Source organism: Lycium ferocissimum, chromosome 5 (assembly GCF_029784015.1).
Source record: "Lycium ferocissimum isolate CSIRO_LF1 chromosome 5, AGI_CSIRO_Lferr_CH_V1, whole genome shotgun sequence".
NCBI classification, from domain to species: domain Eukaryota; kingdom Viridiplantae; phylum Streptophyta; class Magnoliopsida; order Solanales; family Solanaceae; genus Lycium; species Lycium ferocissimum.
Window position 1 is genome coordinate 42,858,100 of NC_081346.1, and position 11,767 is coordinate 42,869,866.

General features: G+C 35.7%; 1 long non-coding RNA gene across 1 annotated transcript; it reads left to right on the plus strand.

Annotated features, from left to right (window-relative positions):
• The first annotated feature begins 5,099 nt into the window (after positions 1–5,099).
• On the plus strand, positions 5,100–10,986 carry LOC132056824 (uncharacterized). The gene is made up of 2 exons (XR_009414961.1): positions 5,100–5,273; positions 5,700–10,986. It is a non-coding gene; the product is annotated as an uncharacterized LOC132056824 (long non-coding RNA).
• The last annotated feature ends 781 nt before the right edge of the window (positions 10,987–11,767 follow it).

The window sequence follows — 11,767 nt, forward strand, 5'->3', positions numbered from 1 at the left end:
ATTTTGGGCGGTGAGGCACTGCTTTTTGTCCAGTTTTTCCCCCTATCACCCAACATTTCATCCGAGGCCTCAAAAACACAAAACAAACATGTACATATACATAAAGACGCCCCACGAATCCACCGATGATCTCAGAATTCCCAACGGAGTTCTAATTTTCTGCGTCACCCCCCCATGGACTCAAGACATCAAGCAATAACCACAAACTAGTCAATTTTCAGTTCATAAGCTCACACGATTTAGTTTCTACTAGCTCGTTCAACCCTTAGAAAGGTTACATTTGGTGGGGTGATCCTATAATTCCCATAACGACTGGAAGGGTCGTTATATGGTATCCTCCATATGACAGTACAACAATGTAACTTTGGTTTATAACTACTTAAGAATTGTATCACTGAGGGCCAATCGAGGGATTCTTGTGAGCTTTGGTTTATAACTGCTTAAGAATTATATCATTGAGCGCCAATCTGGAGGGATTCTTGTGAGCCAATCTGTCCCTTGACGGCTTTCTGAGCAACATATGTGATATCGAACTCACTCAATAGAATTTTCCACTTAGTGAGTTTACCGGTAGGCATAGGCTTTTGGAAGATGTATTTCAGTGGGTCTATTCTCGAAGATCAAATGCATGGTATAGGCTGACAGATATTGTCTCAGTTTCTGAACGATCCAAGTTAAGGCGCAACATGTGCGTTCTAACAAAGTATATCTTGCTTCATGCGGTTTGACTTCTCGCTTAGATAGTAGATAGTAAGTTCTTTCCTTTCGGTCTCATTGTGTTGTCCTAACATGCATTCAAACGCATTGTTTAGTACAAACGACATTTTCGATTTTGGAGGTACCAGGACGGGAGGTTTGGGGAGGTACTCTTTCTTTTTATCAAAGGCTTTCTAGAACTCTTCTGTCTATTCCATTGATGCTTCTTTCTTTAACAGTTTAAAGATGGGCTCGCAAATCACCATGGATTGAGCGATGAACCGATTGATGTAATTGAGTCTTCCAAGAAAACTAATTACTTCCTTTTTACTCTTTAGCGAAGTGTAGGTCCTAAATTAATTTGATCTTTGAGGGGTCTAGTTCTATCCCTCTTCCACTGATGATGAATCCTAGCAACTTTCCTGTCAGCACAACAAACACACATTTGGCAATGCAATTCCAAGTCATACATCTGCAATAGCTCGAAGAACTTCTGCAAGTTGGTCGTTGTTCTGAGCTTCTTTGCAACTTGATAATGACATCACCAACGTAGACTTCTATCTCTTTGTGGATCATGTCGTGGAATAGAGTAGTCATGGCTCTCATATAGGTGACACCGACATTTTGAGGATGAAAGGCATCACCCTATAACAATAAACTCACGGCGTAGTGAACACCGTCTTTTTCGCATCGACTATATTAAGGTTGGTTATAAATACCGAAAATCAAAAAATCGGACCGAACTGAATTAATTCGGTTTTTTAGTGTTTTGATTCGATTTTTCGGTGTTTCGGTTCGGTTTCAATTTTTTTAGTAATAAATTCGGTGTTCGGTTCCAGTTCACATGTTATTCAGTATTTCGGTTAAACTGAAAATTTACTACACTATTTTTACAAAGTTGTTTGTCCTGCATATCTCAAAATATATACCATGAAAACAATTACGAACTTTTTCATGTTCTAAAGTTAAAGTTGACTTTTTCTGATCTTTTTGTATTGACTGTCAGATCATTAATATAACAAATGGTTTACTTCCCTGTTAATGATGTAGTAGATTTTACATTGGGAACTCTAAACTCTCATATTTCGTTTCAGGAATCAGCATTTTAGAAAATTATATTGTACTTAGTTATTTGCTGGTTTTGTTAATGGACTATGTTCTTTGTTGCATCGCTTGTTTATAGCGTACCATAAGCTATTGATTTTGTTTAAGTTTAATTTTGTTGCGATTTGCTTCGCCACTCGCTTGTTTAAGTTTAAGGCTTTAAGCTACTGATTTTGTTTAAGGCTTGTTTAGATCTCTTATAAGTTCATGTGAAAATTGAATTCCGATGAATTGAAATAGCCTATTTAAATAGCTCATTTTTAATTAAAAAGAAAGTCCATTTTACAAGCAGAAAATTGAATTAGAAAAATCGAAACCGAACCGAATCGAACTAATTCGATGCGGTGTTCGGTGTCCACTTTCAAAAAACCAAAACCAAAAAACCGAACCGAAGAACCGAACGCCCACCCCTAGTCTCTATGCATCAGTATTTGATGGTATCCAGTGAAACAATCGACGAACGATTGTATTTCATGTTTCGCGCATTTGTCAATGAGTATATGGGATGTTCGGGAGAGGAAAGCCATCCTTAGGGCTTGCTTTGTTGAGATCCCTATAATCCACAGATATCCTGATTTTTTCGTCCTTCTTTGGTACGAGAACAATATTAGCCAACCACAAAGGATAATTAGTGATTCGGATGATGTTGACTTCTATCTGCTTGGTAACCTCTTCATTGATTCTCAAACTCAAGTCTGGTTTGAACTTTCTTGGTTATTGCTTGACCAAGGGATGATTCAGATCATTCGATAATCGATGTGAAACAATGTCCATGCTCAAACTCAACATGTCATAAGACCAAGAGGATATGTCCATGTATTGTTTGAGCAAGTCTATTAGTTCCTTCTTTTGCTCGATTCTTTGGAGGACTCTAATTCTGATTTCTTTTACGAATTCTTCATCTCCTAGATTAATCACTTCAGTTTCTTACAAATTAGGCTTCTCGTGACTCTCGAGTTGATCTAACTCTTGGGGTAGGCTTTTGGACATCATGCTCTCATTGTGTTCTACAAAGCCTTGTTCACCATTTGTATTAGGTTCAATGAGTTTGTTATAAGTCACTATCGTAGAGTGGATGTTTTGATTAATTTGTGCGCTGAAAACAAAATGCGAGTATGGTTAAAAATAGAAGACTTGCATTAAAAAGGAAATGCATCGCTTCATTAATTTAGCAAAAGCTTTCAAACAAAAGAAGCATTTTACAAAAAGGAGTAGGCATGAATCACGCCTCTATGATTCATGCAGTATGAATGTTTTTCAAAAGTAAACTACAACTTCCACACTACCAAGATGCCCGGTGAACCGGAGGTGAGTTGGCAGTCAAATTCTGGAGAACTTTTCCCGTTCAGCATCCCTAATGGTCAGTGTCTAGATCATCATTGCTTCTCTCGTCACGGACTTCTTCAATCATGTTTAAGAACAAGTCTCCCATTACGCCTATCATGTCTTATTTATAGGCCCATGCAGATGTGTGGCCCATTATGGAAAACTACTCTGGCACAAACACACCTTCCTAATGATAACCTTTGTAACTTCCTTGAGCGGGGTCATAGCCAAGTCTTGTTGTGCCTTTATGATGTTTCAGTTGTATTGGATCGATGATTCCATTAGGATTTTCTCTAAGACCCATTCCTAGTTTGAACCCGTGCCACAATATTTCAATGACCACCATCTTCGGTATCTAAGGCATCATTTTCTCTAATTCTTTGCCCATTCTCTTGGCTTCCAGGGTTTCAGTGGTATGGATAGTAGATCCATCCAATTTATTAACAAGAGGCATCAAGTGAATAGGATTGCCCAGATCTTCATATATCACTACATCTTGTCCTGCCCATTCAAATTTTACACACTGGTGCCCCTGCTAGATGAATCTAGGGCCGACTAATGTGCCGTGGAATTACAGCACATTTGATGTCTTTTGCTTGAAGATTTTATTGTTTAAAGTTTGTTTTGTGTCGTTTCTTATGTTAATTGTTGTGTTGTAGGTGTTTGAAGATCAAATGGCAAAAACAAAAAATTTCACAAAGTACCCAGTTTTGGATGACATACGGACTGTACATTTCATCTACGTACTTCAGGCGCAGAAGAAGGCAAAGCAATGATGAAAATTCCAGAGACTCAGAAATATGGGAATCGACTTAAGGCTGTATTTTACATACCGTAAACCAGACTTACAGACCGTAGCTCAGGGCGTAGATGAATATCCAGTGATCCGTGAAAACAGGGCATCGACTGATGCTTACAATCCACAGTTCGTACTTCCCATTTACGGACTGTAAATGAAACCGTATAAGAAACCCTAGAAATAAAGAAAGTCCAGTTAAGGAGGCCAGCATATGACATACAAACCGTACTTCTCATTTATGGTCCGTAGATGATTCTGCCGGGGGCATTTTGGTCACAATTATTTCCCCATTTTAGACCATTACAAATAGTTTTCGTAGGGTTTTTGTGGGTGTTGACACCTAATTTTTGACCTCCCATAATTTACTTTAATTGACCAGAGTCTTCAGATATCAAACAGAGTAAAGTATATGTTCTCTACAAATCAAAAGGATTTTATAAAAATTATTAGATAATGTTTTGCCATTTCATTTGGCAAAATAACTTCATATTGTAAGTCATTTAGAAAATAATTCACAGGAAGCATTTTCCAAGCTTAATCAGAAATGATTTAAAAGCAATTATTTAATTAATTATTAAAATTACTGAAGGTCTGATTAACAAGTATTTTACTCCGTTAATTCGAAAAAATTGATTAATTAAATAAAATAATCATTTCGCCTCTCAATTCACAAATTGCATAATTTTATTGGTATTTTATGTTCAAATTAACTACAATTAGCCATGTGATTAATTGTGGTTGTAATGTGAAATAGCCAATTGCTTGCTATGTGTTTAATTGCTTGCTACGTGGTAATTATGGCTATATTTGAAATAGCCAAATTACATGATTTAAGTCAATTATGTTATATTCTACAAAATTAGTCTTTAGTTAGGTTAGCTAGATTAAATGTGGCCATACTTTGAAATGTTCAAGTTATGAATAAACTTCGAATTATGGCTATTGCATAAACTTGCAGTTTTTACCCCTCCTTATATAAGCATGTACAATATATATACACATATGCACATATATCATGTATATATATATATGTGTATATCGGGCTCCTTCCCATTTCTCTTAAAATTTGGACTGAGCCCGCCCAATAAGGCCAGACCTGGCCTAAATCTTCCATCACTTATACACACAACTTCACCAAACAGACCTTTAAGGTCTCATTTAGTTGAAGCCTTTAGGGTTTCGAGTAAACCCTAGTGCACCGCCCCACCCTCGCTCCTCTCTCATGCGTCACTTTGCCGATAATGGCAAAAATACAGGCGTACGTCGCCTTTTCCAGCTTTGTCATAGTCAATTGGGGTAAGCATTTAATGCTAACCCCCTCTCTCCACTGAGTTTTCAACCAAACGAGGTATTACTTTGCTTTTATTTATTTATTTATTTATTTATTTATTTTGCAAATTACTGGTCAAATAGGATTGAACTCTTAAGGGTTTTGTTGTATTCATTTTTTAATCCATGAATTTCATTGGATGTGGTTTATTTGAGGGGGAAACCAAGAGGGATTTTCCCCCCAATTTGATTATCCCACATCAAAATTTAGGGCAAAGGTTTCAGATTTGGGGTTCTATATAAAGAACCCCATTTCTACCATTTTAGATAGACTTGGACACACTGAATATCATCACATATTCACACAATACTCGAAATACCTAAGTTTCTTAGCATTTTGCTTTGAGACTTTAAGAGTTTGAGTTTTTAGTTAAAATTTTAAAGCTTGTTTTCTGTTCTTGTGTGGGTTTCTGTGGCTTTTTGAACAATTTGGGGTTGAAGAAAGGAGGTCTAGAGTCTTCCAAGTCCAATCTCGATTCAAGGCTTCACACAAGAAAGGTAATCTTCTTTCCCTTTTATTTTTGTAGCATTTATTTGTTTTAAATTACTTTGTTGTTGATTATGTGCTTGGCCTGATGTTAATTATGTGATTAGTATGCGTTTGTTAGTTCATTTTCTATTTTAGTTTAAGTATATAATGTAGTTGTTTGATTCATCTGTTAAGTAGTTTATTGTTCATATAGGTTAAGTAGTATGTGAATGGGGCTGATGGTATTAAAGTATTTGGTTTTGTTTAGGTATTATGTGTTCATTTGGGTAAACTTGGTCATGTTTAAAGAGTATTTTAGTTTAGTTCTTGTATAGTACCCGCTTTTAAAACTAATTTAGGCAGATTCAGTATATAAATGGACAGATTATTTGATATCATGCCTGTTTTAGTTCTTTTTTTTTTTTGGCCAAATACATAGACAGCCCCCTAAACTTGTCGTTATTTTCCATTTAGACACCTAAACTAAGGTTGTTTCCTATCAAACACTCAAACTAGCATCAAAGTGTGTCTATTAGACACTAAGAACTCAGTTCCAAGAAAAAAAAATCACAGCGTGAAGCTCAAATACTGCTTACGTGGCAGAGTAACCAATTAAAAAAATCCACATCAATTAAAATAAATCCACCTTAAATTTAATAATCCCCACAACTAGACCCACTAACTCCCCTTTCCTCGACTTTTCTTTTCCCCTCATATTGTACTTTCCATTTCCTCTTCTCTAGATACCAGTTCTTTGAGGAAGGAGAATAGGGTGGCTTTACTCCTTTTTTTTTTTTGTGCTCCGTAAGTCAAGGATTTCAGATACATAATGGATTTGACATCTACTCGTAACATAATATATACTCAGATTAATTCGATTTGAAAAGTTTATACTAATTTATATCATTAACTAATGGCTTCTTTTCTTTCGAAACCTTATTTTTTGTATAATCATGTCCATGTTGTTTGACAAGGGTAGCAGAATGGAAAATCAAAATTTGTTTATTTAGTTCTTTCAAAAGAGTAGAAAAATTTCAGTCCTTGTTGTCTAGTGAGCGTATTGAAAGAATGAAAAAGTCCATTGATTTTATTTTTAAGAGAAATTTTCAAATTCATGGATTTGGGTCTATCAAGTTAGGAACAGACAAAAGTAAATACCAAATAAGATAAGACAAACAGGGAAAAAAATTCGCTCCGTATTCTTTGGATAAAACAAATTGGCTTGATGGAAAGGTAGTAACTTGCTGGAGAAAAAAAAAAAAAAAAAGGGCACAAAATGGAGAGGAATGAATTTGGCAAAAGTAATTTTTTTGTTTAAAAAGATGAAGTTAGGGACGACATAAACAATAAAAGAAAAGTTAGGTCCACAGATCCATATAGCTTACGTGCTCAAATGGTGGGTGAGTAACACAACACATGCCATGTCAGCATTTTGTGTCCAATAGACACACTTTGATGGTAGTTTGAGTGTTTATTAGGAAACCACTTCAGTTTAGGTGTCTAAATGGAAAATTATGACAAGTTTAGGGGGCTGTCTATGTATTTGGCCTTCTTTTTTTATGTTGAAGTTGTGTCCTGCTGTCATTTGCTTGAATCTGTCTTTGTTGTCTTAAGAACCTAATGTCAGCTACTTTAAGCTATGTTTATCTGAGTATTGTACCTATTAAGATCTACTTGTGTTATTAAAGGACTTTGTGAACTATGTTGTATGCCTGATAACCATGTTTATACATGTGAACCTTCTGTGATAACCTGCCTATATTCAATATCACTCAGATCCTGTCACTAATGTGTTGCATAAAGCTCTAGAGGTCTAAATATGTTGCCCTAATGCAGTCAATTAAAAATGCTTCTATGGATTAGTTTGTTTGAGTCCTTGTTTGTTGCTTTCCTGTGAGTAAGAGGGTCTAAAAGCATGTTATTACTCTGTATTGTTTGGCTTTGGTCTTAGTTGGTTGAACCTGTGATCTCCTTAAGTTCAAAAACTCTGGCTTGAACCCCTATATTATCCTCTGCTTGCTATGGACATGTAGTATGTTAAACATAATTTTAAAAGGTCTATCTATACTTGTCTTGCCTTGTTTTGACCATGAAGTATGTTAGTTGGGACATGAGTAGCTAAATGATCCTATTTGATTAAATGTATGTCTGTCATTTAAACTATTTTCCTGAGTTAAATGTTGCATGAAAGTTGTTTGTGAATCTGAAAATATGCCAATGCCCCTTTAGCTCTGATTAGCACTGTGTTGTGATACATGTCTACTTATCGCTTAAAACACTTATGAAAAGCATACCTGCCCTAGTTATCTGTGATCATATAAGATTATCCCAAAAAATGAACTACTTGATGTTGCTTGTTTATCCTGTTTGCACCTCTGCCCTTTTCATGACTGATCCAGTTATGTCTAAAGACCCTTATTGCAATTAGATTCCTGAGATCTTGCATCTGTACTTCTGTTTATTGTCTGTCTGAGCCTTCCTACTTGATGTGAGCTAAATTAAGGATTTGCATCTTGCATAGTTGAACTATAAGAGGCTGTCACTTGAGGTTGAGTGACTCTGGGTGTGACTTACCTAGGGTCAAGAGGAGGGGTGAGGAAGCTTTGAGTTTCTAGTCAAACTCAGCCTAGTCTTCCTTGTTCTAGACTGCTGGGGTTCCCCCATATGGATTCACACCTCATGGGACCCTCTAAGTAGTGAAACAAGTAGGATATTTGTAAAGAAAACCATGAATGATGCATATCTAAAGCATGTAGCACCTCACTGTTTTTTATGCATCTCTTCTATACACTCTGCCTATCATATCTGATTACTTCTTTGCTTTTTCCCTCTGAAATGTGAGTTTAATACACTCTGATTGAAGGACTAGTGTATGAAGTAAAACCAAGCATGTCTTATTTGAGTTGAAAATTGATCTTTCAAAATGCATAAGGTATACCCAAGTATATTTAAAGTATACAGCTCTTGTATACTTTTGGTAGATAAGGACCTGTATATTGAAGTATATGTGGGGTATACCATTGTTGATGTATTGAAAATGGTCCTAGAATTTCATTGGATGTATGGTGGTATGATAAGTCTTTCTTGCTGAATTGGCATAATGATCTGTGCAAGTATAAAATGTATATACTGAAGGTATATCCCAAACATATTAAGTATACTCGAAGGTCCTGTATGCCCTTTAGTGTATGTGGGCTGGTATACTTGATGTATACAAGGTGTATTTGGTATTATAATATGCCCATGTGTTTAAAGAATATGGATTTTTGTTGAATGTCTTTGCTTGCCTTACTTAGGCCTTAGTGTGTTTACCTTTGTTGCTTTCCCTTTTTGTGAACTAGTATTTGGGCTTTTTGCTTCTTTTTCTTCTCTTTGTCTCCAGCACGTTTTAAATTAGTTGGACCATCTGTGTCTAGGCCCAATCCCCGTGAAGTATTGACTTAATAAGCTGAATATGTGATTGCATATATGTATATAGATGATTATGCTTGGTTTTCTTGTTATGGCTTAGCATATAAACTTTGAACATCTCCTAATTATATCTTCTTTATGCCTTATATGACTGCATACTGGGCCATTTGGGGCGTCTTCTACGCATTTGAAACCTGCTGGGCCTGAGGCCCAACCTACCTTCTTCTATCGAGTCCGATTGAAAAGGAAAGCAAATATTGCTACTTTGAAGGCCCAGTCATGGGTGAAAATGGCACTGATGGGCTTGGGTGGTCCCATCAGTTAAAGATTTACTTTCTTCTCTTCTCTACTCCATATATACCTGGCATGTATATATATTGTATATGTACTGAATGTGTAAATAATGAAACCCTTATGCATGTGTAGAACTTAGGAAACAACACTTAGTATTTTAGGAAGTCACCTAAATCTTTCGAAACTCAGCTAATATCACATTTGCACGAAATTGACACTTAATCCAATTCTTTAAATAAGTTTTCCAAAATTGGTTCGATATTGAACGGGGTTAATTGGTTTAAAAAACAAATGACTAAGTGGAAAATGATTTGGGCCCTCAGTCCCCTTTTGTAGAATTTAGCAATGAAACGGTGGCTGCTTAAACTGTTTTGGGCCTTAAGCCCAACTGCTGAAATCGTATTGTTTATTGAACCACCTAAAAAATGGAATTTGAGGCAAAAAATGAAGAAATACTTAAAGACTATTTTTTAACAAAATTATCTTAATGAAAACACTTCAAACAATTTTGTACTCATTCTGGAAATATGAAAGTTTGAAGACTCAGGATTGTTTGAAGCAAAAACAGATTCTTTTGAAACTGGACTTAAATGATTTTTTGAACTGTTGGGCTGAGAAGCCCAAAACACTATGGACCAAAAACAAAGGGAGATCCAATTGGACTGAATTGAGATAAGATGGCTTTGGGTATGAATATAAGTTGACTTATTGAGCTTCAATGAATCAAAATGGGCTTAATAAAACTTTCAATTATATATATATATATATATATACTCCGTATTTTTTTTATATATGTGTAATAAAAACCCATAAGAACTAAATCCATTTTATTAGGACTAGCATAGTAGTGACTCTACTCGGGAGAAATTCTGGGTGTATCCTAGTCCCAAGAATAAAGTGAATTGAACACTTATGCGGATTTTTTAGACCCAAAACCCCCTTTTCTAAGGGGACTTTTTGCCTAATTGTTTCTTGAAATTATGATATGAATAAAAATGACACTTTGTAGAAACTTAAGCAATTCTTAAGCAAATAATTACAAAATCACACATTGAAGCTCGTAGGTCAACCGTATTCTACAGATTTTTAATACTAGGGTGCGTAAAACCTTCCCTAGGGGATCACCAGAACCCTTACCTTGAACTTTGGTATCAAAAGATTTCTCTCTTGCTTGAAAAATCTTTTATCCAGTTTTTCTAGTTTTCCTTTAATAAATTAGGTGGCGACTCTAAAAATACTAAATCCAATGAGAGCACCAACAACCTCGAAGTAGCTTTTATGCACCCGCATAAAAGTGAACCGTAACAGTGGGTCATCTCGTTCAGAATTTAGTCCCAACTTTCCATAGCATTGAATACACTTTACTTTGAAGCTTTTGAGGAGAATATTCCATATTTTTTTGTCCTCTTCCATTCATTGTAAGCTTTCAGTATTTTTTTTAATGCTTTGTTTTGAACTTTTAGCCATGAGTATCTAATTTTAAATACTAAGGTTGTCGACACAATGATGGGCGCTATGTTAATGGGTGTTTATCATTGAATATATATGAATTATGGGTTGTTGGTTTCTATTAATTCCACTTCCTTTATTGTTGGTTGGTGGTTGCAAACATTAATCCATGCCATTTACTCTTTTTTTACTTTGAAAAGTGGGTTAGGGTTTGGTAGAAATGAATAGCAAGAACTCGTGGCGTTAACTCTCGTTTAATAGAATTGCTTAGGAATGAGATGAGTTCACTTGGCATTTATTGACCATTCTTAAGTTTAACCCTTTTGCATTTGGGAGAATTATAAAGAGGAAATACTATTCAACTGTTCTAAATATTGGATAGTCATTTAGAGATCAATTTCATACCATACAATGACCCATTAGTAATATATCATATTAACACCAATAGCATTACATTTCATTAAAGGGGAAAAACCTTGCTTTTTCTTACCAAAAGTAATCTTAAGTCAGATAGCGAAATAGAAATACCAAACTCTTTTACAACTTATCGGAATAGAATCACGACTAAAGTCAAGTAACACACTACTCAAAGTAATCTTTTCACACCATATTCCCTATGGGATTCGACCTCAACCTTCTTGGGTTACTATATTTGACATCGATCACTTTACATCGTTTATAGAAGTGTAATTTAAGCATATCAAATTTTGGCGCCGTTGTCGAGAAATACGGTTTTAAAATTACTAAATAGTGTGTGCTCTACTTTAAGTCTTTTTCTATTCCATCATACCTTGTTTACTTTGTTTTGTGAACCAAGTGAGTATGGCTGGACGAGGGGCACAGGCAGCTCGGGCACCAAATGTAGTCCCGGCGCCACCGGCCGAAAATGA